This window comes from Rattus norvegicus, chromosome 4 (genome assembly GCF_036323735.1).
Source record: "Rattus norvegicus strain BN/NHsdMcwi chromosome 4, GRCr8, whole genome shotgun sequence".
In the NCBI taxonomy this organism is placed as follows: Eukaryota; Metazoa; Chordata; class Mammalia; order Rodentia; family Muridae; genus Rattus; species Rattus norvegicus.
Window position 1 is genome coordinate 162,329,056 of NC_086022.1, and position 25,600 is coordinate 162,354,655.

Below are 25,600 nucleotides of genomic sequence, written 5' to 3' on the forward strand. Positions count from 1 at the left end.
CTATGCCTCCCTCCTAAATCAAGTTGTGTAAGGCTACAGGGACCTGCCTCTAAGCCTCCTGTAGTCTGTCACTCACTGATACCCTGCTGATACCGTGCTAGGCTCTCCTGTCTACCAGACAACCTAGAAATCTCTGCAATCCCTCCTGACCCCTACCCCTGTCCCCAAAACCTTTTATCTCCCTCTTTACAAATCACTGTCTGCCCAAATTCGAATACTGTGATTAGGTTTGTTTTGGTTTTTTGGTGGTTTTTTTTTTTCGGTTTTGTTTTTGTTTTTCTTGTTTTTTGTTTGCTTGTTTGTTTTCTTTTCTCCTTAAATGCAAACCTCTTGGATTGTTTTTATCATCCCCTTCTAGCAGGAAGCGCAAGAGCACATAGTAGCCTCGAATAAATAGTAAATGAGTATGTGCTATGGAAAAAAAATACATTCTCTCTCTACCGCTCAAGGCCTGGGAAGAATCAACTACTACAGAAGAGAAAATAGGTGTGGGGATCCAAAAAAAAGAAAAAGAAAAAAACCTCCGATGAGAGAACAGGTCAAAGAAAAGAGGCACCTCCTGTTTTGGTGCCTCCCTTAATCTTTCTTAAATACAAGGACAAGTGAAACATCCCACCACTTGAAAAGGAGAAATAGTGTCACTTTGTAGCCAGCATCTGTGGCTAAGTAAACAAAAGACATTTCTTTATCTGTGAGATTCTCCCCCCTTTATTGCTTAAAGAGGCGAAATGTAGTCTACCCCTTCCGCTGTGACCTCCGTTTTGTTTTGTGCTCCTAAACCAAAGTCACTAACTGTTCACAGTGCCCCCCCACAAACATTGAGGGATCCACCCCACATCTTCATCTGGCTCAACAGCCAAGATCAAAACTGCAGTAGATGGGGCCTCCCTCTGCTCCACCTCACGTCGACTGCAAATGAAGCCGTAGGTGGTGCATCTCATCAAGAAGACCCTATCTTCCTGCTAGAAAGAATTCTCTCCTCTAGGAAACAATGTGCGGCAGCCACATCTAGGTCTTGGGTAAAGAACATCACTCCTGGGGGTTGGGGGGGCACCTCTTCATAACTGACGTCTCTTCTCCTGGCTTGTCTCCCCCTTAGCCACTAAAAGAATCTTTTCAGAACACAGCTCTCCTAGAGTATATGCTTAGCTGAGCCAAGAGGAAAAGTTAAAACTAGGGCTTTCCCTCTATGTTGCTTTGAACCCCTCACTAGAATTTCATGGAAGTCCAACTTCTTTGGGTTACAGAGGAAAAGCAACTATAACCTTCCTTGATATTTTAATGTACCTCATCATCTCCAGCCTAAAGAGAAAGCCTCCTAAGAACAAAGATAAGGACATCTATATACGTGTGTGTGTGTGTGTGTAACAAATAAATGAGTAAGAAGACATCTTTGTCATCATGAAGTCTACCTTTCAAAGCCAATTATAAAAGAGTTATATCTCCGTCCCCCCAGATGTCTCTGTCTTAACAAAACCAAACCCCTGGATCCCAGAGCCTTTCTTCTGCTAATTTCACTCTTTCTATACACATTTCCCCAGATGTGTGCCACTCACTGCCTTCCAAAGGGAACTGATTCCTAAAGGTTTATGGAAATAAATACTCTCATCTGGCTCCAGCAAGGTTACTAGATCTCTAGGGAGAAGATTAGCCAGGTCTGTTGAATAAACACGTTCATCTGACTTAAACTGGTTCCCACTTCTCTCAGCAGGAAAGTCAACAAAGCTGGTTGAAGCTGGAGGATAGACATCCCAGGCTAAGCTTTTTAAAATCTCTCTGCTCTTTTGTCCACTCTCACCAGCCTCTCCTATAAGGGATCATTTGCATACTTGGTATGAGGCAAGTGGGTCCCTCTCGGGAATAAATGAGTAACTCCTTCTCTGTCTGATGCTTGCACCCCACACAAGAGGACTGCCTACTCCAAGATAGTGGGGAGGCTACTTCAGAAGAAAGAGAGGAGTTGGTATCTGCTGACTCGGTGGGCGGGTTCTATCCAATGAGGTCAGAGGAGAGCTGTTGGCAGTTTCCGTTAAATTCTGTTGGGGCCGGCAAGTGGCCACTGGCAGTTAGTTCTGAGGTGGCGCTAAGGATGCTGGGATAGATTAAGTGAGAAGCTGACCCCTTACATCATGAGCCTCACACAAGTCCCCAACGAAATGGAATACAAGAGTGAAGGGCAGTCACAAATAATGCCAAGGCCCCTTGTTAGTCTTTGGCTTCCATATCCTTCCTCAAAACTTCAAGTGCTCATAACTCAGCATCTCCACCTCCTGTCAAGGCCTTGGTGGCAAGGCCTGTAGGTAAAGCTGAGGAGTAAGGAGTACAGAGAATGCAGATATTGCCCTAAGCATTGTAGTCAGGACACTGACATCTGTAAACGAGTCCCCTCAGGCCAGGTCTGCTAAGAAAGTGCAGCCTCTCAGCCTCAGTAAAGTGGGCAAGTTGAAGTAAGTCCGGACGGTCAAGAGACATCCTGTACTCCTTCCCACTTAGTGCCAGAAAGTCTCATGAAGATCAGTCAATTAAATAGCAAGATAGGAGTCATTTAGACACGTCTTCTTGGAAAGCTGGTTAAGTTCTCTACTAGTGTGTGATATTGGAGCTCCGGCTCTAAAATGAAAAAACCCTGAATTTCAATTCTGGATCGTGTTGGAAACTAGAAAAGACTTTAGACAAGTTACTTAACCTCTTTAAACCTCAGTCTCCTCAATCTGTAAAATGGGGATAATATTGGGTAAAGCACTAAACGGTGTAAGGAATAGGCATCATGTTCAATCCATGGCTACCTTCCATACTCCTGTGTCCCACTCTGCTACTCTCTCCTCTCTTCCTCTCCACAACAGCATTGCCTATAGACAACGTGAAGGGCTCCCCACTCCAAATTAGGCAGCATCAGACAGTCTAGAAATGTCTAAGCAGACTTGACAGTCCAACCAGCCTCCTAGGTTTTGGAGAAGCCTAAGAAGCTGGTGATGTGTCCAGAATCTCACATGGATATCCTACAAAAGCCAGTTAGATCTTTTAGAAAATGACCCTCAACCCTCTTTCTAAAAGAACCACAAGTACATTTTGCTCATTTGGTTTCTGAAATGGATGCTGGATTGCAGAAAGGATCAGCTGGGTATTGAATGGCGATACCCAGCACCCAGCCTGTCTATGAGCCACTTCAGAGTGCCTTGATCTCTTGACAGAATCTTCACCCTTTAAGACTTCAAGTTTCAGTGGTTTGGTGATGGCCAGGTGGAAGTTGCAGACAAAACCTCGATGGGGCACACTAGGAACGCTTTCAATAATGATTCACAGTTAACTAGTGTGTGTGTGTGTGTGTGTGTGTGTGTGTGTGTGTGTGTGGCAGGGGGTGTCCTTTCTCCCTCATCTTCAATACGGTGGGCATGTGGTCTAGGAAAAGTCTCAATCTCTCTCTTCACCCCAGGAGTAATGGGAAAAGGGCAGGGCAAGGACTCTGTCAAACCTCTCTGCTCTTTTGCTGGTTGCATTCAAAGTGAGGAAGCCAGGAGGAAGATACCTAACCATCCATCACTGTTGCAGATGCCAATTGAGTCTTTCTCTTCCTTGCCTCTGCTTCAGTGTTCACCTGTGCTTCTGACCCAAACTATGCCCCCACTGCTAGGCATCCAGCAGCACTTCGCCTGCCAAAGGGCTTCCTTTTCCAAATTTATATACATTTGTGGTAGGTAACATTTTAGAGGCATTGTTTCTAATTCCTTAGGAGAAAACCACAATGGCTACATTCCCTATCAAAGAAGGTTTTCAGGAGACTATGCAAGTTGAGTGCTGGTGACGGGCACACTCATGAGGCTGGGCTGGCAGGGACAGTTTGGTTTTCTGTGTTTCTTCCTTCACCGTTCAGGAAATCTCAGCTCCTTCAGTATTGAAACGACACTTAGGTAGGACAAAAGGCTTCAGGGAGGGACTGGCAGTGTGAGCAAGAGTAGGGGAACCCCTGTCTTTCACCAAAGAGTATAAAAGGATTACGTCATACATGACTCCGGAGTGCTCCCCAACAGTGAATGTCCACCATCTCCATCCTGATGTTCTTAAGTTTCCAGTTCGCCTAGCCAGGCTCTGATTTCTGAAGCAAGTAAAGCTAAACCCTCGAATCGTTTGGGAAATGAAGGTATCTGGTTAAGAGACAAGAGTCAGAGCAGCTCTTTTGTCCTCAGCTCTCAGGTCCTCTGCCCATTCACTTGGAGAGGAAGCAGAAAAACAAGCCGATGAATGTCAACCGAAGAAGACTAATCAGCTATGTGTGGAGACCCTTCTTGATATTGAGCAACTTGAAAATGAAAACAAGGCTCGATGCCCCAACCCTCAACCCCAAAAGCTTGGAGTTTATAAGCACCTGGAAAGGGGGAAACTACCTATGGGTCCCAAGTAGGGATGACTGGAAAGAGGCTCAAACCATGGGAAAACCCACAAAGGCCTAACCGAGCAACTGAAAGCAAACCTTCAAACTATTCTTTTTCCCACAAAGGGGAGGCCCATCTCCTTCATAGACCTCATGGGGCCTGTCTGAACCAAATGCAAAATGCAAATCCAAATGGAACAATATAGAAAAGAATGAAAGATTTGCCCACAGTTCTGATTGGCTCAAAGGACAACTTACAAAGGCATTTGGGACTGGGCTTGCATGTTAGCAGCACAGGTAAATCTCTCGAAAGCATGTCTTCAATAATGTCACAGGGTCTCTTGTGCCTTATGGGGAGAGACATTCAGTTCCAGTAAAAGGATCCCTGAAGTTTCTGAGGGTAGGCAGGCTGCATAGCTCAGGGTCTAGTCCTTCAGTTCCATCCCCACCCCTTTCTCTGGAGGTTGGCGAAGTATCTCTCCTAAGCAAACATTGGCTAGCTCTTGAGAGCAAGGAGTATGAAATTTTCTAAACAGTAGAACTGAAAGACAGAGAGCCTCAAGGTTCACAGGTTGAAGAGTGTATGACTGAAGCACTAGTGAGCAGAGGCAAAGTGGAATGAGAGCCCTCGGTGTCAATAGTCTCCAGACCTGGGTATTGCCCATGTTTATTCTCTTCTGTAATGACACTCAAGATCTTTTGGTGCACGAGTTCAATGCTAATATTTTCCATGTTTTCTACAGTGTATGGTTTTGAGCTCACACAAAAATTTGTTGATGCAGCAAGGGTGAGCTCAAGGTTAAGGTGTGCTTAGCAAAGTCTAGACAGTGCCTTAGCCCAGGAATCAAACGATTTAGAGCTTGCAGCAGTATGGGGACCCCTTGCTGGCCGTAGCCCAGGGTGCCATCTGAAGCCTGTCTCTCTCTTCCCTGCCTCTGGGAGCCCAGCTATGCACCGGCTGAACCTGGGATGTCTCCACACTCATTCTTAACAAAGCTCACTCATCTACCAATGGATGAACAAAAGACAACAGAATCACCTCCCCGTCAAAAAAAGAAATACTAACTTTGTGTTTAAAAAGTGGGCTCTTCTGTTTTCCAAAACTGGCCATGGCACAGTCCCACAAAAATTCTATTTCTGTGGCCCCCATGCTGTCATAGCAGGCCCATCGAGGATAGCCCTCCCCCACCCCACCCCGCCCCGACCCGCCCTGCCAGCACACCGCAGGGCTGTCTCCTTGAATTAAGAGAGCCCACAGCTTCTGTTGTTTGCCTTCCTTCCCTGCTCAAGGATTTCAGTTCCTTTGCCCTGGTGACATATTTTTTTTCCTTCTTGTACAATCCTTGGAGGAGGGGTGGTCACTTTGGGTGTTTCAGCCCCTTCTCAGCCGATCCCCCGCCGCTAGGTCTCCTAGGGGGTTAGGTGCATTCAACCCCATTCTGCAGCCTTCTCTCCAAGGCACCTTCCTGACCCCCTCCACTTGCACTTCTTACTCTTTGTGCTCACCCCACAGGGTCACACCCTTGCTTTTGGTGTCCACCGTACCCAGGGCCACGCCCTTTGCTCTTGATATTCGCTTTTATCAGGATCGCACCCTTTGCTCTTGACTATATCAGAGCCGACCCTCTTTCTTTTGGGCCTTACCCCATCAGGTTAACTCAAAAGGATGGATCACCTGGCCGGTTCATAAGGAAAACACTGTGAGCTGGGGGGTCTCGCCGGGCAATGCCACTCAGGAACTGGGCTCTATGCCCTCACGGCCTGACAGTGAATCTGCACATGGTTTCAGCCTTCTGGGAGTTCCCAAAGTTCTGCTGAAATCAGTGTGGATGGCAAACCTTCGAGATTTTTGAGTGTTCCCTTCTTGGCACAAGAAATGGTTAGATCTTGGATCACCTCCTAAAATGTCCAGAACATTTCACTGAGGGACTCTGTTCTCTAATCACTGCGACAAAAATTGTAGAGAAAAGGGAGGCTGGAATTGGGGTGCAGGGAACACTTCTGTGGAGGTGCAGTGGACGTGGCTTCCCTAGGATGCTTGGAGGATGCATGCAGTAACGCCACACAGACTGCCCACTGGGACCAGTGGTTATCCCTTCACTGTAAAGCAGGTAGCTTCTATTATCCTCATTTTACAAATGAGGAACTAGGCTCAGGGACATCAAGGAGTCTCCTTTATGTCACAAAGCTAACAAGAGACAGACCTGGACCTGGAAATTGGACCAGTGAACCCAAAGGTTCATGATCTTTTTATTACCTTACACACCACTCTCCCAACTGTGTCACTGGTAGGGCCTGCAAGGTACAAGTGGCATAGGCCAATCACCTGATCTCTTAAAGGTTTACATTTTCATGTCTTCAGTAGAAATTCTGTCTGCTCCTCTTCCTTCCACCTGTCTAGCAATTTTTAAAAGAGTAATTAAGAGAAGGTGGGAGAAAGCTAGCTAGCTTAACCCACCTTCCCTTTCGCAGACAAAGTGACAAGGTGCTGCAAGAGAGGGTCTGGAGGTGACCAGCTATATACTCAGGACAGAGCTCAGAGACCAGGCCAGGTCACTCACCCGCCTCCTCTGTCAAAATAGGTGATGGGCAGAGCCTGAACTGGGGTGGCGAAGGGAGTAAGAGCCAAGACTGCTGGTGGGGGGTAAGCAGGTCATGTACAATATAGACAATGCAGTCTTTCCAAAGTCAAGGCAGAATAGAGAGAAAGGTGTCAGTCCACACAGAGGCAGAGAAGCCAGGGTGGCCACTGCTAAGGATCTGATGCACCAAGATGAGCTTCAGACCACGTTTGCTGCCTGAGCTGATGACTGATTCCTCAGGACGCTTTGGCCTTGCATCTTTTACCTGGTCCCTAAAACCACGATGACGTCTCTCCAGTGCATGCTCCACTCCAAAGACAGCAGCACCAGGCATTCCTTAGACACTGGTCACCATGCTTTGTACCCTGTGACACCACCACCCTAGTCAACACAGGTTTTCTAGTAGGCAGCTGGCTGGCATCTCAGCATACAGCAGCCACTTTGCGACCTCCCAGCACAGTGACTTTGCTGGAGCATCTGTCTAGTCCACGACCCCCAACTCATCCTCCCTCTTATGAAGTTGCAAACTGAGACCCAGCAGAGAAGCAAAGCAAAAGCCAAGAGGTCCAGTGGGAACGGCCGGCAGTGGGGTTTAAAGGCCAAAGAGATGACCCTGCTGACAACAGAGCTGAAGGATGAGACACTGTAGAGGTGGTGTTATATGGTGCCTAACGTACCCCAAGGTTCCCATTTGAATTTCCTTGTTTGAGTCTATAACCTTCGATAAGCCCACATCGCCTAAGGAGACTAAGCACATCACTCCTTTGTGATACTGGAGAAGGTCCCAGTAAGTTGCTGTGAGAAGCCCACCGTGGTGTCTCTGAAGTGACACAAACCTCCATTTTAATGTCCACCCACTGGAGTAGATAGAACAGATGCTGAAGGACAGACTGAGGGTGGAACGTGGCTGGGGAAATTGATTCAACAAAGGAGAGGACACAGCTCTGAAGGGCTGACCAGAACACCAACTAGCAGGGCCCTAGCCAAGAGGGGTGAGCAGAGCAAACGGGCAAAGATACTGACACTGTACCAGAGGTGAGGGCTTGCTCTACGTGTGCATTTGTGGAAACGAGATTTCCCTGTGACCTGGACAAGGGCTGGCTCCCCTGAGCATAGGAAGGGTGCACTGAGAAGTGTGAGTGTGACCAGTTGGTTACCACGACAGATTACTCCCAGCCCATTTTAAAGTGACGCTCGCACATGAAGCAGAGTCTCTGGATTCTCCCAGCGATAGCAAGGTCTCTGAGGTCAGAAGCCAGAACCTAAGCCTTCTTCTCCAAGCCTCAAAGTAGTGGCCTCCAAATGGCCCACTTGAATCAGCAGGAGCCAACTAGACTCAGGAGTCTGTATTTACAAGCGTCCTCAGCTGCCTACACTAACACTCAGTAACATTTACAAACCTCTGCCCTGAGGGGTTAGCCACTGGACTCCATTCAGTGCCCATTGAGGCAATGGGTCTTCAAGAGGTTTTTTTTTTGGGGGGGTGCTTAATCATATGAGGGCTGTGAAAAGAGGGATGAGACTAAAAGGGGGAAGGGCCAAGAAGTGGGGGGAAAGTGACTTCTTTACCCTTTGAGAATCTCCCATTCTTTTTGATTAGTGCCTTAAATCTAAGGGGTTACCCTCCTCAAGGCTGTTTGATTCTCTTCTCCAGACTTTTTGCCACAACTCCCTGAGTCTTGCTTTAAATTGTCCTGACACTTTTTAGTTGTTTTCTTGTACAAGTTTGGAAGGTCTGAATAGGTAGTTTTTTATCTTCAAAAGACATTCCCCACCCCAATCCCAACCCCACCCTGAATCTATACAGCCAGCCCAGGAATCCTCTTACCTCTCCTTTTGACCCTGCTCTTAAAGACACAGCTTAGGCATCTCTGTGGTAACCTTAGGAGAGCCAGGCCTAGCTCCACAGTGGCTGAAGCTGTCAGACTGTCTTTAAATACCCACCCTCAAAGAGCAAAGAGTTTTGAAGTCTGCATCTTTACCATTTGAGGGACTTATACTACTAGGAAGCCCATTTTAGTAAGGCTGACATAAGGCTGACTCCCCAGGACTATATCCCCTCTTCCTGAATTCAGGAAATCCTGAGCCAAAACCAAGACTTCGTGTGCTTCGAGGTACAAAGCTGCCAAGATGTGGGGTCCTTCATTACCAGTGCTAGATGTGGCTAGAAGAAACCACCTAGCCTAGTCTTTTACTGCCACAGATGACTCTTAGCCTGAGGAAGTTTGGGAAAACACCTAGGACATCCATGTGGAGAGAGAAATGTGGCTAGAAAGAATCCTCGGAGGTCTCTGTCAGCTCACTTGTCGCCTGCTTCTTGCTTCTCCAAAGCTGTGAGCACCGACCAAAAGGGCTGATGTTCCTATGGCTGTTGCCCTGGAAATACTGGCTCCAACTGGGTACAAGATGAGAATAGGTGTGGCTCACTTTTCCTGTGGCAGCCAGGGGCCCATGTCAAAGAGATCTCTCTCTTCTTCCCACTATTTCAGTACAATGAGGGCAGGATGTGCACCATAAGACTGGCTTATTGTTTTGGAATGCCTCGGAGGAGGGACGTTGATTTGTACATGCCCACCAAGTGATCTAGTGGATTTAGAGAAGTGTATCTGGTGAGAATAATTGGCCAGGAGAGTGGAGATGGCAAGCATTGGAGTAATAAGTGAGGATTCTAAGTAAAAAAAAAAAAGTCCTGGACAGCAGGCAGGTTGCAGCTCCCGGTACGTCCCTCAGTGTTAGCTTAGGCTGTTCCCAGTTACAGTTGTTTTTGCTTGTTGGTAGACTTATGATCTGGTTGGTCCACAGCCCTTTATAGCAAGGGAGTCAAGGGTTCAGGCACAGCCTGCAATCCTGACCAATTCCAAGCTGGGAGTGGTTAAACACTGAACTTTGTCAGGAGTAGTGAATATAAAGGGAGGGCTCCCAGCCCCGGTGCTGGTGGGGACTAGAGTTAATATTTTTGGTGTCGATTAGAACCAATCTTGTGGGAGGAAACATTGGTCAGGGTCGGGGCTTTCATCTCAAGATGTGTAGGAGGTCTGTTGGCTCTGGGGGCCCCAGGAGGTGGCCTCCTCTAAATGGTAAACTTATTCCTTTGGGTCTCTTTTGGTAGCATAATAAATCTTATTTCCCAGGTTTTTTCAGTGTACCATAGACTGGACACTGGACATCCCTATGTTGTCCCCAATCTCTGTCTTAAGGTTATGTGGTTATAGGTAGGTCTCTGTCCTGAAGTGTTTCAGAGAGAGCCCTATAAGTACTTGTTGACATGCTTCCAGGGGGCTCCAGTTTCACAACCCCATTTAGCACAATTGAAATCCCCCCATTTCCTGGCCCCTGACAATGTAGGGGGGTTCATTCACAAGTCATGAATAGAACTGGATTTCCTGTATTTTTTTTCAAAAGATAGGTCCCCGAAACCACCTCTTCTATAGCTTAACCAAACTCCAAAAGTGGGCATAAAGAAGTGTCTACATGGAACCTGGGGTTGTTCATCTGTCAAATTGACTGTCATCTTCCCTGAGCCCATTATTCCTGATTCTCAAGTCCAGATAAGGGGACAACTTGAGGTTCTCATGCCCATATAAAAAGAAAGCAAAGGGATTAATGATCTTGTGTTGGTCTTTAAGGATCCAAAGTCCTAGCAAGAGTCCATTTGTTATCAATAACTTAGGGTTATTATTGCTGTGATGAAACACCATGACCAAAAGGCAAGTTGGAGAGGAAAGGTTCTATTTGGCTTACCCTTCTATATTACTGTTCATCTTTTAAAGAAGTCAGGACAGGAACTGGCACAGAGCAGTAAACCTAGAGGCAGGAGCTGATGCAGAGGCAGTGGGGGGTGCTGCTTATTTGTTTGCTCGACATTGCTTGCCCAGCCTGCTTTCTTATAGAACCCAAGACCACAAGCCCAGGGATTGGCACCACCCACAGTGATCTGAGCCACTTCCATCAATCACTAAGATGATGCCTTGCAGCCTGATCTTATGGAGCCAATTTTCTCAGTTGAGGGTCCCCCACTTCAGATAACTCTCTCTAGAGAGTTTGTGTGTGGAGTTAACACAAGATCAGCCTGAATAGTCAGTCATTCTCAATGACTTTCTAATTGGGAGTGATGAATTCAAAGGACGACACTAGCTACTTTCACAGCAGTTGGGATGGTGAGGATGACAGGGTCAGGTCCCTTCCAGGCAGGTTCTAGAGTCTGGACAGGTATCCTCTTTATCCAAAGGCTCCTGGCAGGACTAGTGGTAGTGGGTGGGTTTAGACATGGGAGATGGCAGAATTTCCTTCACAGTCTGCTCAATGACCTGTCACGATTCCTGTAAAGGAGAAAGGAAGGATTAGACATTTCTGCCTGGGAAATCAGAGTTTGGGGAGAATGGGAGGTGGTCTTTCAGAGGAAGAAGCCCCTCCAAGGAAGGAACACATCTGGCCCCAGGCAGAGCAAAGGGAGGAGGTTGACCCAATTTGCTCCAGTTTCTAGGACCACTTCAGTCAGAATCTCCTGAAGAGTTCTATTTATCTTTTATACCTGACCTGAGCTCTGTGGCCTATATATACAATGTAATGTTTAACTAATATTTAATCCCTTTATCAGATTTTGAGACACTTTGACTAGGAAGACCTGGACCATTGTCTGACCAGCTAGGGGCAGCCCAAACCTAGGAATCATCTCCCGAAGAAGTTTCCTAGTAACTGCTGGAGCACTGTTTAAGTGGGATGGGACTCCATCCATCCTGAGAGGGGTACCTATGAACATCAGCAAATATTTATAGTTCACAAATGGTAGGCCTGATTTTCAGGCAAGTCCAACTCCCAGTGTCTCCAGGCCCATTTTCTCCAGCTTAGATCCTCTGTGGGATCTTCCTTCCTTTCCCCTTTGGAGTTTATCCCAAGCACAGGTGGCATATCTAAAAATGGTGTCTTTAATCGGGTTTTCCAAAGCCAGAACATTAATGCCCAAGTCAACACTTCAGCTGTTTTTATAGCCCCTAGCTGAGTGTCTTGATGGAGATCTATAACCAGTTGCCTTAACCAGACTCCCAGGAAGGATGGGTCTGACCTCCAGCAGCATTCATCCATCTTCATTTATCCTGTGTGGCCAGTTCTTGTTTAACCCAGTCAGTCTTGACTGGGTGACCTGGTGAATGAGCTCTGGCAGGGTTACCAGGGTTTGGAGAGACCCCACTAGTTCTAAGGTCATTTCCTGGATGACTACCGAGTCAGCTGCTCTGTTGTTGTCTCTGGCCTCTGGGGAATCCCCTTTTCTGCATCCGTTGCAATGGGAAATGGCCGCCCTCTTGGATAACCAGATAGCTTCCAATAAAGCTAAGATTTCTTGTCTATTTTTTACTTCCTTTCCTGCTAAGGTTAGCAATCCTCTTTCCATATATGATGCACCATGGGCGTGGGCTGTCGTTAAATCTATGATATCTCAGTATCAGCACCATATTGGAGCATATGGTGATAGCTTTGTCTCCCCACCTCCCAACTCCCATGGAGAGCTTGAGTCAAAACTAAAAGCTCCGATCATTGAGCTGAGGTTCCCCTACTTAAAGATGGTGCCCACATAGTCTTATCTTGGATCACCATCACTGACACTGCATACCTGATCAGTCTTGACAAAACTGTTTCCATATGTGAACAAATAACTCATCTGGTGTCACTAATAGGTCATCAGTCAGGTCAGGCCTGGTGGATTGGATCAGATCAGATACCTCAAGACAGTCATACAGGGGACCCGAGGAGTCGTTCTGGCAGGAGCCTTGTAGGGTTTAGTGCCGACATCTTATGAAACCGAATGCAGGGTTGATCCAGAGCAGAGCTTGGTATCGGGTCAACAGGGCATTAGACAGCCATCTCTTGGGTGTCCCCATCAAGAGGGCCTCAACATAGCATGGAGTTGCCAGGAACAGTTTGTGCCCTAAAGTTAACTTGTCAGCTTTTACTAGTAGGGTGGTGGTAACTATGGCCCTCTAGATTCTGGCCATCTAGCTGTGACCAGGTCAAGTCTCTTGGACAGATTGTGTTCACTCTTTTCCAGAGTCTCAGGGTTTGCATGAGGACTCCCTAGGCAATGGCTCTGGCCTCATCCACATATTAGTAATGCCTGAGAGAGCTGTGACTTTGGAAGTCACCAGAATTGGGAAAATCAGTCACTAGGACCTTTTTCAAGGCTTTGAAAGCACTCTGTGCAATCTCAGTCCATTCCAAAGGCTGCTGCATACCCTTGGTGCTGGCAGAGGAGTTTGGTTATCTCAGCAAATCCCAATGTATCCCATGGCCAGAAGTATCCAACTGCCCCCACCTCCACCAGGATTCTCATACTTGTCTTTTCAATGTGGGAGCGAGGAGATAAAGCATCATGAGACACCTTCCCATTAGGTTGAACAGCCTAGGTATATGACATAGGGACATCCAACTGACCCTTTTTGGCTGAGACTCTGGACTGCAGGGCTTGGAGGGTATCTAAAAAGCCTTCTATTGCCTGTCTACATTCTTCCTCAGTGGGCAAAGCTATGAGGAAGTCATCTATATACTAGAGTGGAGTGCTTTGTGGATATTTTTGTCTAAAGTTCATCAGACCTGCCCTCAGGCTTTCATCAAACAATGTTGAGTTTCTGAACCTTTGTGGCAACTGAGTCCACATGTGTTGACCAATATATCCACACTCTAGGTTGGTCCATTCAAAGGCAAATTTGCTTTGGTTGACTGGAGCTAGTAGGAGACAGAAGAAAACATCTATTATATTTAGGACCATATAGATATTCCTTTCAGTGGATGGGGGCAAAAAACTTGGGAGAATATAAAGGTTCATACAATGGGGTGGATGTTTTCCACTCATTCATTGTCCTCCATTAAATCCTTTACTGATCAGAAGTCTCAAGTGTTGTGTTTCAGGACAGGGAGCAAGAGAATGAATGTTCCATGAGGAGTGGCAGGGAACAAAAATTCCTGTCCCCTCATTCAATTGATGTGTTTGGCAATCCTTTGCTTGGTTTCCTGACCCATTGGGGTATTATTTGACCCATACTGGTCTTGCAGAACATAATAACTGAACTATGATGGATGGCCAGTGATGCTACTTCTGGTGGGTTCCACTCAGCCTAAACATCAGGGTACCTTGCTTTGAGTTCCTGCAGGTAGCCTGAGAGTAGCTCTTCCTTCCTTGTGACCAAATACTCATATAAGAGGTACTCATAGGATGGAGGACAGGTGACCAGAATATTGGCCTGAGTCTAGAGTTAGACTGGCCAAATTCTCCCCCAGAGCAATGGTGGCTCTTGGTTTTTGTAATAGGTCCCTTCTTGATCAGTGGGTATGAGCATTCTGGCGTAATCAGAATGAGTCATAGTATCTTGTTCCTTGGTCTACAGTTTTACAGGTTGTCTATGAAAGTAGGCCATTTGGCCTATTGCTCCTTGGACTGCTGTCTTCCTGGAGCTAAGGGTTACTAGTAGTTCTGTTAAGGCAAGAGTGTACTACTTAGTGTCTATTATAATGTTGATGGATTTGTCCCCTATTCTCACTGTCATCCTGGGCTCCCAAGGGCTAAGTCATATGGAGTCCTGGCCCCCATCCATTTTCAGCTAGCTATAGGATTGGACAGCTCTCCTCTTTTTCTTTCCTGCTAGGACACTCCCTCTTGCAGTGAACCTTCTGCTTACAATAGGCACATTAGTCCTTTTACCATTTTTCTGGCCTAGCTCCCCATCTCCTCTCTTGTCTGTTTCCCTGAGGGCAGTTATCGCCACCCAGAAGAGTTTCTTTCCCTGTCTTCAGCTGAGTCTCAGCTGTTATAAACTGAAAAATTTTCAAGGTTGAGAGCTATTCATTCCTTCAAATTCCTCTAATTTCTGGAGTCTTCTCTTTATGTCAGGCTGATTGCATAAGAAAGGCAGTATTCTTGGCTCTCTGGTTTCAGGGGTTGGGGGGGCAATCTGGGTCTATGGGGTTATATAACTGATATACTTCACAGAACCTTTCCAGAAATCCAGCAGGTGATTCAGCAGGTCCTTGAATACAAACTGACTAACCTTGGGTAAGTTGGTAGATTTTTTTGACTACTACTTTTAACCCTCCCAGTAAAGTTTGGTGAAAGGTGTTCAATGACCCTTACCTGCATGGGTATTAAGATCACAAGTGGGTCAAGTACAGGGAAAAGTTTACTTTGTCTGGGCCTCTGCATCTGGAAGTGTCCTGTTGCCCAACCTCAGAGCCAACTTCCTACTTTCCAGCTGAATTGGGTCTTGCTCCTCTACTTTGATCAGGGTGGCCAGGAGTTGCTGACAGTCATCCCAAGTCAGCTGGATTGTATAGAAAACAGTCTTTTAACAGACCAATAACATGTGGCTTCTAGGGAAAAGGGACACTTGTGGTTCTTCCAATTATAATAAATCATTGGTGGAGAAGGGAACATATACCCATAAATAGAGGCAGGGGACCTTTCCCCTTTTCCTCATCTTCCTCTTATGTGTAACAGGGTCCCAGTTCTTCTTTCAATGGGAGAATGAACAATGATCATGCAGCCTCAGACAAAGCCTGTCTGACCTCCCCATAGGCCGAGCTGCTCCTCATGTACAGCAGGCAGAAGGAGCCAGGTGTAGTAGAATTGGCCCTCTGTCCTCCCCACTGGGGTGAATAATTTCCTCAAGAGCTCTTGAATTTCCCACTGATCTAGTCAAACCATAAAGAAGAATGTCTATCTCTTCGGGTGGAGCAGGGGGAACCTGCAGTACTTTTAGCTTTTCTGGGTGTTCTGGCCTGATCAGCAGGACCCATGGCTCCCAAGAAAAGAGAGCAAGTCTTCAACCATAGGGATAGATGAAGGAAAAGGATTGCCAAGGGTTCCTCAGGCAGCCATCCTACTTCAAAAGAGGGCCATTCAAGTTCCCAAAGAGGATGGAGTCTTACTGGAGATAAATGAACACAACCATTGTCCCCATCCAAGAAGCCCTTTAAAGAGTTTTTAGCATACACTTTAGAGGGCTCCTTGGGAACTTCCATGTGGTCTGATGGCAAGGGCAAATGACAAACTGACTTAAAGAGCCAAAGACAATGCAGATACAAATAACAGCAACCAGATAGTCAGACAATCATAGGTAGCCAGCTGCCAAGCATTCATTCAATAGACCAGGGGCTCCAGTAATGTCTCACAAGGACCCCTGACATGGTATCTGCAGTTATACCCAATCTTCCCACTTGTGTCCTAATCGGATGGTGTCTCTACAGACTAAACTTAACCTCCAGAGGTGTTCAGAGCAAATGACTTTCAATTTGCCTTTTTGGGTGGTACTGTTGGTTGCCTTCAGAGTGCTCATCAGTGGTTGGTCAAGAGGATTTTCCTGAGGACCTGGAATGTCTCAGGGCACGCATCCTCTAGGTGTACTCCCCAACTAGATCACTCTTCTGCTCTTGGGGGTCCCGAGGCCTCTAAGTCCCAGAGTCCAGTCTCTGAAGAGTTCAGTGGGCCCTTCCAAACAACCAGAGATGGTTGAAAGTCTTTATTCCAGCCAGATTGGATTGCATTCTGGTATTCAGGACCCAAGTGTCAAGCTGATGTTTAGAGTAAGGAGATTTTAAAGGCAAAAACCACATCCTGTTATCTCACTGGGCAGCTGCATAGGGAGGTTTTGAGCAAGCAGGAAATTTAACAGAAGCCAAAATAGATTAGCTGAGCACTTTGACCTTGGGTAATTTTCCACAGGGCTTTCCTTCAAGAAGATCAAATTCCAGACAAACCTAAAATGGCTTCAGCAAGAATAAAAGATGAAGGAACCTCTGCACACTCTTGCCCTGCAACAATACAAGACTATATGAAGTCAAAGTGTGAGGGCAACAGGTATAACGGACATGCCTAGTGGCCAGTTCAAATAGTTGCAGGTTATGGATCTGGAGAGGAGAAGCAGACTACTGCATATTATGTCATGTGGACAAAACCTAACATGTACATGTGCTGCCAATAATAATGCTCACACTACTCCCAGGTAGGGCCATTCTGTATATGAACATGTGCCAAAACCCACACCCTAAGTCCTCAAGAATAACCATGTGTGTAGAAAGAACACTGGACTGGGAGTAAAAAGACAACTTAGGTTCTAAAGCTAGTTCTGCCACTAACTGTGAGACATGTGACAGACACTTCCTGTTTTGGGGCTAATGATATTTCTTATAGGCTGAAGGGCCTTAGCCTGCCTGAAATTTTAAAGCCACTATGATTTATTTCCTTAGCAACCTGTAAGCCAGCCACATAAATAGCAACCCAGTGGTCTCCTGTCTCTGACTATGAGCAGTTAGTTATCAAAGTGAAGCAGCACTGAAGGGGACCTACCATACACACTATCAACCTCAAACACCTTTCCTGGGGGGATGGGAGTGTGAAGGTTGCCAATATAAGCATTTAAAAGACCAAAATAATTATTTCTTTGGTGACTAATGGGTAAGATACTACTGTGCATGGGCTGGGTAAAAGAATCAGTCATTACACTTCAGTATAGCCCAATTTAATAGAGGGGAAAGTGGCAGCTGGGAAGTATGAGAAACTTTACTTCTGTGCCTTAGATGCAGCAGGTTGCCTTTAAAAACCTAGCCCTCTGGACACCCAAATGAGTGTCTTATTTAGAAAATTGACAATGCACTGAATTTGTGCCTATGCATAGCCTTATCGTTTGGTGTGTTCCTGTCAGAAACAAAATAGCATTCACAGTAAATGTTCACAGACAGATGACCAGATATGCATCCCCAGGAATGTGGATCAATTATGGGCATTTCTGTGCTGGAACTGAACAAACAGCACTCCAAGAAACCTCATGGTTGGACATCACAAGCTGGTGCTGAATGACAATGGCCATACCCCAAAGAGCTCAAGCCAGGGGACTCTGCTTAAGTCCAAACACAAGATGGAAGACAAGTTTTATAACCACAGACAACTATTCTGTACGAGGAGGAGTACGAGAGGCTCTTTGGGGCTTGTTGATGTTCTGTCTCTCACAGTAGATGATAAACACCATGTTGTGATGTTTTCAGTCACACCTGTGACTTGCTTTCTCTTATATAGGTAGAGGAGACTGTAATGTCTATTTTTAAGTTACTTTTAGAATTATTATTCATGAGAAATATGGAGGTTGGGTTTCTCAGGCTGGGGACATACCTTGAGGAGAGAGCGGTAAGGGTACTTGATCCCAAACCTTAATAACCCGAGTTTAATCCCCAAGACCAACACAGTGGAAGGAGAGAACCTATCCCTGTAGGTTTTCCTCTGATACCCATGCACCCACATGTGTACACATACACCCACTCATATACACAAATTGTTAAAAGTATATATGGGGAGGCAGGCTAGAGAGATGGCTCAGTGGTTAAGAGTGCTTGCTGCTCTTACAGAGGATCCAAGTTTGGTTCCCACCATGTCAACTGTTTCACAACTATCTATAACTCCAGCCTCAAGGGATCTGATGCTCTCTTCTGACCTCTGACCTCTGACCTCTGACCTCCTCAAGCATCCACACAACTTGGCATATAGATTCATGGACCTACCCAAGCAGATAAGCAAGTAAAAATAAGTTCAGTTTCTCTTATTTTACTCTTTATTTCCTTCGGATGCTAGGGTCGGCCAGTTCTTGAGTTTGCCAGGTCAGTTCTCTATGGCTGACGAGAACCCAGCTGTAAATTTTTAAAAAATAAAAATAAAAGTACCACTTGTTGAGTTTTGGTGTAATAAATAAGAATATCTACAATAATTTTCAAAAAGTTATCAAAACACTTTTCCCCTTCTCAAGTATGAGGCACCTGCAGAAGGCTGGAGTTAAACTGTGTGCTTGGGCTGGAACAGGCTCAAGACCGAAGCAGATGCAAAAACCCATGTGTCACCTCTTAACTGAGGCATTGAAAATATTTACATAATCCAACAGTGTCTACCATCTGAAGTGATATTCTCTCCCTCCTTCTGCTCGGGGGACATTAGGCAACCTTTTGGTTGTCCGCTGAGATCTAGGAGGATGGATTGCTGCTCACTTGTGCAGAGAGGTGGCCCTGCACTTGGGGGCTTCCAAGAACAAGAAATAACCTTGTCCAACCTCGGCCCTTCAGAGGTAGAAATCCTGATGAAAACTGACACCTCCCCCAACACCCTTCTCACTCAGTGTGTGCTCAAATAGATATGAGTATGAGTATGTAACAAGATTCTTTTGTAAATAAATTCACAGTTTTACAAAAAGTCACTATTTGAAATTGTAATGTCAGTGGGTAAAACCCACATAAACAAAAGCTCTTGGGGGTTCTCAATGATTGTTTGTTTGGTTTGGTTTGGTTATTTTTGTTTTTTTAAGTTGAAGGAATCCCAAGACCAAAAATTCAAGAAATTCTTAAAGCATATGGAGAATATAGATTACATGATGACATCTATTGAGTAGCTTTTACACACTAGCCAGATTAAAAACAAAAAGTATTCACAACAGGTATGACAAGGACATGTGGCTTCTTCTGAATGAGGGGAGGAGTCTGGAGTACACTAACCGATGAAGAGCTTGGAACCAGAGGCTGATGCTGATCCAAATCTCTCTCAGATGCTCACCCTGAAAAACACACCCACCAAGAAAATCCGCCTGTGATTCCCAAGAGAACACTCTGTAGAAGGGATAAGGGACACAAGGAACATTTCCATTCAAATGTGAGTGGCAAGAGCAGCAAGAACGGAACTGTGCGAGGCGGGAAATGTAAAACCCAGAAGTGAAACCCGGAAGTGCAGTCTCAGGAAGAGGAGCAAGAAGGAAAAGGAGGCAAGGAAGACCTTAGAGCCCTTAGACCTTAGATGCCACACCAGAGCTGAGTCTTGAAGGATGAGTAGGGATTTGGTCACTTAAAAAAAAAGCAAAGCTTTTCAGGAGATAACTGGGGTCGACTGTGCTGTGGGCAAAGGCCCAGAGTGTGAAATCCCAAGGTGTATATGTGGAGACATTATAAAAGAGTATAAAGAAAATGAACGGCAGACTGTGATGGCTACAGAAGCTCTGTGTCATGCTAGGCATCCATCTTGGTACCCGTCAGTCATTTGTCTCTGACTCCAGTCCCTGGAAGATAAGTTCCCAGTAACCCTAGTTCAGTCACCCCACCCCACCCAAAAACGTACAGCCGTGACTAGCTACTTGTTATGACTAACTGCTCCCCCCCCACACACACACACAGATACCCAATGATTGTTTCAAGTTGCTTTAACCACTTGGCAGAACAGAATAGTTTTTGCTTGCTTGCATAGACATTGAAGGTCTTCACGTGTTCTGGTTTAAAAGACCTTCCCCAGACCCCTTCCATCAGGGCAATCTCAAATCTAGCTCGGAGTCTGTTCATTCTTTAAATGGATTGAGTCTATAGCCTTTTACCAGGGGTCACATACTCCATAACAAGATGAAGTATATACCACCCGACAAATAGTCTCCAGTAAAAGAAAAAAAAATCTGTAAAGAAATAGAAGCTTTGAGTTAATAAATCTCTTCTGTCTTTAGAAGCAGCTGCGCTGACTCTTGACTCCCCACTGGTCCAGCATGAAAGCTGCCTGCCCTCCCTCTGTTAGGTTTCCTTGTCTTTACACTAGCGCTTTCCCTGACTCAAGGGCAGCCAGGTGGTACTGATGGTCGTGGCTGAAGTTCCTTCAGGCCAGAGAAGGAGGGAAATGACCTGTTCCCTATCTTACATGTGAAGCCAACGAGGCTGGATGGTCCCCGGATTAAGTGTCTTTTAGGTCCCTGGTCAGGTGTTAGCGTGGCTCCCATTGTGGGGAATTGGCCAAGATGGGTGAATGTCCATTTCAGAAGCATCCGTCGAGCCCTTACTGAAACTGCTGGACAGGCAGGAAGGGCATTAAGCAAAATCAAAGAGGGGAAGAGAACAGAGACATTTTCTGAGGTACTCAGCTCAGCGTATGCTCACTGACAGCCTTCATAAAAGAGTGAGCCAGTCTCAGACACCTGTCTTTTGCCCAGGGCCGCAGGAGAGGCTGCCCCTTAGATCAGGCACTGAGCAAGTGGCAGAAGTCATGTAACCATAGCTGGGAATCTATTTCCAGAAGTCTGGTGAGATTTGAATTCAGAACCTGTTGGTGGGAAGGAGCTAGCAAGGTGGGCAGGGACTGGTGAACTAGGTGTCAAGGAGTCTCCCATCAGTCTATTGGTCAATGTTATTCTACAAACAGAAGAGAAGCAGGAGGCCCCAGAAGCAGATAGAGCTGGGGAATCGCCCTGCAGACTGGGCCGGCAGTAAGTGAGGACTCCTGAGGGGATGTGGGGAGCTGACTTGGTCTGACCTGAGGATAGTAAGTTCTTCAGGATAAATAATGAGTGGTTTGCTGTACCACTCTGGCCAGCAAACCTGGGTTCTGGTACACCTATAGACTTCATCAGCATCTGTGGGTCAAGGCACATGAGAACCCAGACTTTGCCCCCTTTTTTTAAACACATGTGAGCATCCAACATGTGAGCAGGACACCCAATGGGGACAGGCTCATTGTAATTGCCTCTAATCTGGATGGAATAGCATCAGCATCTCCATCATTAGGGCCACAAGGTAGGAGGTGCAGGAGGCTGCTCACACCTGACCCCAGTAAATGCCTATTGTGGAGAAATAGGTTCTCAGTTCAGCACACCTGAGCTTGGAGCCACTGAGTTTGGAGTTTCTTACAGAAGACAGCAATGTCAAAAATGGAGACCATCTATCCACAACAGCTCTGGTCACTTGAGTCCTCCCATAGCTGTTTCCTCACATAGGTTACCATAAGTTGGCAGTCTGAGTACCACAACTGTCTGAATACTTCACTTTCGATACAGGAAGAACCAGGTGCCAGGCACTGTTGGTGTTAAGCCCTTACAAATATTAGTCTATTTGCGAATCTTAGTCGGTCAAACTAGCAGTAGTTGATAAGGTGTTATAATAAGCAGATGTTGGGTCACTCAATAAAACAAGTGACAGTGACGAGTCAGCTCAGCCCTCCCGAGAAGGCAGTACAAAGCCATGTCAGCTCAGCCCTCCCGAGAAGGCAGTAACAAAGCCACAGGCCACCTCTCCCTCACCTGGCATGGCTCGTGTGCCTCCTTTGCAGGGTCCGGGACAGTGCCTGTGTCTTTACTGCTCGTCTCTAAGCAGTGGTGGCAACGAGAGAAGCCTCTGTGTTTATTGTTCACACTCTTGGTCCACTTAGAGGACATGGGGAAGGAGGACCCATACCTGTGGAGCTCTGCAAACCAGTTCCCAGGAACCTTTTTGAAACTGTGCTTGGTCTCTCCTTTCTGAGAGCCACTCCTGGATAACAGCCAAACACCCAGAAACCCCGAGAGCCAAGGAGCTTCAACAGGCACCACGCGGAATCTTTTTCTTTTCTGCCTCTGCTTTTCTCCTGCCTTGGAGGAAGGCAAGGCCCCTCAAGGAGCCACCAGCAGGAGATGCAGGGTCGCTTGGGCCAACTTCATCTCCCTCCCTGGCTCACCACGCCTCATCTCATGTTGGCAGACTCTCCCACTGACCTGCCCGGGCTGCTCCTCCTTTGTTTTTATACATCTTGCTGCCTTGTGCCCTGAGCAGCTTCTCTTGTAAGGCTCACTCAGCTCCTTTGGTGGAATTTGGAAAACCTAGCACAGTCTTGAATGTACCCCTTCCCCTCTTAGGGATGACAGATGAGACCTCCAGATGCCCCCTCTGAACAAGAAAGACTTCTGCTCCGCATTTACCCACCGCCAAACATGGGTAGTGGGTGACTGAGAATTTACTTCTCCTAGGATTTTTCCCTGGCAAGGCCAGTTTCTGAGCTTGTGGCAAACAAGGGACCCTAAGGCTGTTACCTGGGCCAAGAATCCTGGTCTCCTATCCCCTTGGAGGCTCATGGGGTGAGAGAGAACAGAAAGATAGCAATATCAGAACAAAGACATTCTTGTGTACTGGCCTGAGGGGCTGAGGGTTTTATGATCTGTAAGAGAAATACTCTCTGGGCTTCTGGGGACAGGATGTTCCTGGATCTAGAAGGGCTGAAGGAAAGCCCCATAGCATACCTGATAAGAAAGGAAATTAACCCGAATCCTTGCCATGGGCTCTCGGCAATGAGGAATGAAGGGAAACAAAGCTACCATCAGTGACCGTGCCTATGCATTGCCTGTTTAATGGACAGAGAACTGGAGATGACTTAGTGCAGGGCATACTGAAAACAGAACAAGAAAGTATGAGGACGAATGGCGTGGGGTAGAGGTCGGGAGGGAGGAAGAGGGGAGGGGATGTGACACCGGAGGGAAGCTGAAGTCTGACATGACAGCTCGAAGAAATTTGCCACTGTGGGGGCCGGGGGGTGGGGGCTATGCGAGTCACAGAGGCAGGAACAAACTTAGGGCGCAGACACCATTGCAATTGAGGTTGATGACTGCTGTGGAGGTAGGTGAAAGGCAGGTGTTGTATTGCTTGACTGGACCCAGCCTTGTGAAGCCAAGGAATTAACTACGCACTAAATGAGCAGTCCTTGGGAGGCTTTAACGGAAGAGCCAGCAGGTCCTTTTACAATAAGTCCATGCAGAATGGAGAAGAGGAGAGAGGAGGAGGGAAGACATTCCTGAAGACTCTCTATGAGGCTGCAGTCTGTACTGGCAGGGGAATGTGGATGGCTTGGCCTAGGATGGCCATAGTACCAATGATAGGACCATGGTCACTTGGAAACTACTGAGACCCTCTGGTGGATTGGATGTGAGTTAGATGGGAGAAGGAAGTGGAAAGTGAAGACACCCAGGGGCTCAGAGCAGTGGTGAGGGCCCTTAGCTAGATGGGGAAGAGAAGTGAAGCAAGTGTGGATGGGGCTTGCTGGAGGCCATAGTGAGTTTGGGCAGGAGTGGCTTGGCACCTACTATCATAGGACCCACTTCACCTCACAGGAAGGGGGCATTTCTCTCGTGGTTCCAGCTCCACTGGGAAAACCATCAGCAGAGCCTACAGGACACATGTCATGTTCAAGGTCATAAAACAGTGACTTTGTGCGTGCGTTCGTTCGTTCCACAAACACCTATGTACATACCAGAAGGAATATCTGCTCTTGCCTCCGTCTCCAGAACAATCAGTCCATAGAATCCTTCCCATCAGAGTCTGTTGCTTCTTTAAAACAGTCTTCCTAGTAGATGCAACCTCAGCAATTTATAAATAAGCCCCAGTCGTAACTTGAACTTCCACAATAGAGGAACCATGTCTACAGGGCAGCCCAGGACCTACTGCCTAGTGTCTCTACCTCTGGCCCACTGCCAATCCTGCCACTGGCAATCTCTGGGACTCTTGTACTTCCTGTCACAGGAAGCCAGCTGAGTTATCCATAAGGGTTTAAGAGGTGGATCGTGGAATCACTCAGACAGGTTGGGTGGGAGCCGGGTGGAGATCCCAGACGAGAGCTGTTCTGACCACCCAGCCCTCCTTCCCCCCTTTAGGGCTCTAAGAAGCTAATTGCCTCCAATACTCTGGTTTTATATTCTTTCTTTTGCACAACTTTCCCTTTCAGTTCTTTCTAGTAAACAAAACCCAAAATAGCCTGCCTGACGCCTGCTCTCGACTCTGCCCTGCCTTTAGATCATATGACTTGGACGTAGCCCCAGCGCTGTGTTTCCTTGTCATTCTAGCTCGAGCTGTTTACTCGTTTGGGTTTTCTGTTTCATTTTTGGTTACTGTCTGATTCTCTTCCACACTTGCAGTTTTCATTGTTAAGTATCAAAGGCCCCTTTGAACAGCATTGATAACAGTCCACAATCTTGCCGTGGCTGTGGTGGGGTCCTCTTGCTCAGGCTGGTTTTAGAGACCCTCCTGTCCCAAGTTCATTCAGGCAAGTTGTGAGACTTCCACAGTTACTGGTTTTACTCGGTTTTTGTTGTTTCTGGCTTTTAATGTGGTTTGGGAGGAGGGCCAACTCTGTTAGAGACTTGTCTTTTCTAAACACATTCAAGGTAATGTAGTTTAAAGAACAAATTTCAAGGGATGTACAGAGTCGTCCATTTTGGTACACAATTTCGGTTTCGTTGCACAGAGATTCTACGTTACAAGAAGATTTAAATGATTCTGTTGGAACCATCTGCTGAGCTGCAGAGCATTAAATGTGACTGGAAATGTCTCTCCTTCAGTCACTCACTCATTCATTCATTCCACAGACAGGTATGGAGCACTGAGAGCTGGGAAGACAAGGAAAGAAGTCCACTGGGTACAGCAGAGAAGCTGCTTCTGCCCAGAGTGACAGTCATGTCTTTCCAGGGGTCAGAACCAGAACACAAGACGGGGTCGGAGTCGGAGTCGGAGTCGGGTCAGGGGTGGGGGGTACGTGAGCGCCTACTGCTTCCTATTCTCCCTACTTCCCAGGTGCCCTGTGACCTGGTTGCCTGCTAGTTTTAGAAGAAGTCATGCAAAGCCCTCTGTCCAGCTGGCCATGGTGGCTACAGGGCACTCCCTAGGTGGCCAGGAGAAGCAGCATCCTGCTGAGACCCTGAGTTCTTGGGGAGCACGGTTCCTGCAGAACTTTGTGGAAGAAATGAAGTATCTGGCCACAACAGCCAGTCTTCATTCCCAGTGGGGACATTAGTAAGAGGTGGTGGAGTGACTCGTGGCCCCAATTAGCAGTTTTCAGAATTTCCTGGCAGTAAAACTGTTTTGGACAGAG

The 25,600-nt window shown here is 46.7% G+C and overlaps 1 long non-coding RNA gene across 1 annotated transcript in view; it reads left to right on the top strand.

Moving 5' to 3' along the window:
- Positions 1–18: 18 nt before the first annotated feature.
- Positions 19–25,600, top strand: part of LOC134486641 (uncharacterized) — a 59,364-nt gene continuing 33,782 nt past the window's right edge. Inside the window, exon 1 of the long non-coding RNA XR_010065942.1 lies at positions 19–25,600. This exon is cut by the window's right edge and continues 31,649 nt beyond it. This is a non-coding gene — a long non-coding RNA (uncharacterized LOC134486641).